Genomic DNA, 3440 nt, shown 5'->3' with positions numbered 1-3440 from the left:
TTTTATTTTGAATATTTTGTCGTCTTTTAGTTATACACAAGTCTTTCAGAAATTTAGCATATGAAGATATTTGTTTTACTGCATCAAGTAGAGGAATATTGACTTTCACTTGTTTCAACACCTCTAGAATATCCTGAAGATTTAAAGAGAGGTTTTGGTGTAACCAACCGTTAGGAAAATATAGTAACTGACTTACCTTAAAGTTCTGGTTCTAATTCTTGTGGAGCAGTGCTAGGTCTATCATCATTGTCCTCTTTCGGGTCCTTAGGCTTTTTAGCCCTTACCAGAATAGATTTGTTAATTATTTTTCCACTCTTAAGAGTGGTGATAGACTTAGCTTGCTTCATCTGATTTGAAGAGCTTAGATCACTTATCTCATATTGTGGTTTGGGATTGGAGAAAGGTTGGGCTAGAAGAATCCCTTTTTCCCCACTTGAATTTTTTGTCTCATGCCCTTGTATGACCTTTGAAATATCTCGAAGGGTTTGAAATATACACTAAGTGATAAGCTCTTGGTTTTGAATAAGTTTTAGAACCGGATCGTCATGAGATTTCACTTGATTTGGAATTTGATTAAAGAAACCTTAAGGAGTAGCAGTTTGTCCATTTCTCCAACTAAGATTTGGATGATTTCTCCAACTAGGATTATATTTATTGAAAGTAAGTCCATTGAAAGGTCTTTAGTAATTGTTCACGGCATTAAATTGTTCATCAACACCTCTTGAAAGGCAGATATTGTTGGACAATTTTTAGTTGTGTGAACGTTGTAAGCATAAATACCGTAAATAGTTTCCTTAACCTTATCCTTCTTTAATTCCATGGCCTCGAATTTCCTTATGAGATTAGTCACTTTAGAATTGATATCATCGTCCTCTTTCAGGAGATACCTTCCACCCATCTCCTTAAATTGAGTCGGCCTAGACATGGTGCTTGATTTTGGGTAAGTGTCCCATAATTATGCATTTTCAGCAAGTCTGTCCAAGTAATCCCACACATCATCGACATTTTTATTAATGAATTTCTGATTGTACATTGTTTCAACCAATTGGCACATGGAAGATGTCAGTCCATCATAGAAAAAATGTGTAATGCACCATGTTTCAAAACTGTGTTGTGGGCATGAACTGACTAGATCATTGAACCTTTCCCAACATTAGAAGAATGTTTCATCCTCCTTTTGGGTGAAGTTCATGATTGACTTTCTAAGGGTGTTCATTTTATGATGTGAAAAGAATTTCTTTATGAACTCCCTTATCATATCATTCCATGTGCCAATAGATCTAGGATGTAGTGAATGCAACCATGTCTTAGCTTTCTCTTTTAAGGAAAAGGGAAAGACTTTCAGCCTGACTGTGTCTTTAAATATGTTTGGAAAATATAAAGTGGTTATGATCTCATCAAACTCTTTCAGGTGTAAATATGGATTTTCAAATTCTAGCCCATGAAATTTAGGAAGGAGTTGGATTACCCCTAACTTGATATCTATGTGTCCTATATTCTCTGGAAAAACCATGCATGAGGGTGTGTTCACCCTCACCGGTTGTAAATAATTTCATAAAGTATGTGGTGGGGGTGCTTGATGCACCTCATTCTCATCCTGCACTTCCCCAACCTTAGGTTGAGGTAGTCCTTCAAGTTGATTGGCCAGTTGATTTGCAGCCATAACTTCAATTAACTCTGGGGATCTCGAGCGATGTCTAGTCCTGCGATGAATAGTCAACCCCTCAACCAATCCTCCTTTAGTCAAGAGACGTTGAGTGTTGTCACAGACCCACTTGGGTATGAAACACTCGCAACCCTCAATCTCAGATTCTAACCTAAACCTAAAAAGGAAGAAAGGAAATAGAAATCTAGAAATAAAAAGAAAAGAGTTGGAAAGAAGTTACCAATTTAGAAGTTACTAAGCTAAAAACCTGCAAACAAAACAAAACAAGTCAGTTAAAAATAGAAAGTCTAAAATTAGAAAGTTTCTAAAAATACAAAGTATACTAAATTCTAAAATGGAAAAAGCCTAAAACCTAAAAATAGAAAGTTCTTAAAAATAATTAGGAAAGTTCCAAACCTAAAATGAGAAAGTAAGTTATTTTCTAAAAATAAAAGAGAACCTAGAAATAGAAAGTTTCTAAAGATAGAAAATAAGACCTAATCTTAAAAATAGAAACATAGAAAGATTAGAAAGATATTACCTATTTAGAAAGTCTAACTCAAGGTCCTACAAAACAAGAAAGTTAGGTTAGTTTCTAGAAATCAAATAGAAAACCTAAACCTAAAATTTAAGACTAGAAAAACCCTAATCTTAACCTAATTCTAAAACTAGTTAATCTTTAAAAAATATAACCGTCAATCCCCGGGAACGGCGCCCAAAACTTGTTCACAACCCCAAGTGTAGGGTCACGAAGTAGTAATAATCTCGGTAAGACCGAGGTCGAATCCATAGGGACTGAACCTTGTATGTAATCTGAAAATAACTTGCAACACCCGGAATTTCGAGGGTCGAGCAAAGATCTACTCCCGAGATTCTGAACATCATTTATGTCGTGTAGATAATGATATTAAAATTTTATTTCATATTCATGAATTAAGCATGTATGGGATTATACTAACAACAAATCATACTCTGGATGTAATGAAGTTAAGCAAGTGTAGAATTCTAAAACATGTCGATGTAAGTTTGCAGGTGTTACACAAAATTTCTTCTAGAGTATGAGTACGTGACCGGGTTTAATATATACATGTAGAATTTCAAAATGTACAAAATGTGGTAGTGTAAATATGTTCAACTAAGCCCTGATGCCCAGTGATCCCCGCGTAATGGTACGTGGCCTACATCGGCCCGCCCGAGAGTTGGAAGTAGGAGAATTCCTCCTCCACATCCAAGAAGTCCTGCTCCATTGCATAAATGTTTGTACCTGCATCTAAAGCAGCGTTTGGTTGGTGTTTTAAAATACTATCCCAGAGTGGGAGTGAGCGATCAACTCATTGGTTCTATAAGGCAAAAGTTAAACATGTTATCAAGTCAATCAAAGCAGTAATGATAAGGCAATCATAGCAATCACTTCCTAACTATTCTTTTTAATGCAGAAATGGAGTGTAAGTAATGATGCATGCCCTCACCCATCAAACTCACTCAACACGTGACTCCGACCGCCTATTTCGCATATGACAACACTTCCTCAAATGTACAACTCCAACGCCTTTTTGCCACATCTTAATTATGCTCATTCACACAATAAGTTTGGGAAGCTAGGGTACCTCCCTTTTTAATATCGACCTAAATCAAACATTAGACATCGGAAAACCACAACAGTCATATTCCTGTATTTTGGATCCATCTAAGGTCGTCACTCCTAAATAAACTCATACTATAGGAAACTTGCAAGAAGTGGTTCTCGCGGTCACTACGGGGAGGCTCGTCACCCCAACATAGGTCGACAGCACGA

General features: G+C 36.4%; 1 non-coding gene across 1 annotated transcript; it reads left to right on the top strand.

The window, feature by feature from the left end:
* The first annotated feature begins 1103 nt into the window (after positions 1 to 1103).
* On the top strand, positions 1104 to 1210 carry LOC131247728 (small nucleolar RNA R71). Its single transcript, XR_009172000.1, has one exon. It is a non-coding gene; the product is annotated as a small nucleolar RNA R71 (small nucleolar RNA).
* Positions 1211 to 3440: the final 2230 nt, after the last annotated feature.

This window comes from Magnolia sinica, chromosome 5 (genome assembly GCF_029962835.1).
Source record: "Magnolia sinica isolate HGM2019 chromosome 5, MsV1, whole genome shotgun sequence".
Lineage (NCBI taxonomy): Eukaryota > Viridiplantae > Streptophyta > Magnoliopsida > Magnoliales > Magnoliaceae > Magnolia > Magnolia sinica.
The sequence above is the reverse complement of the archived record's forward strand: the minus strand, read 5'-3'. Positions and strand labels throughout refer to the sequence as shown.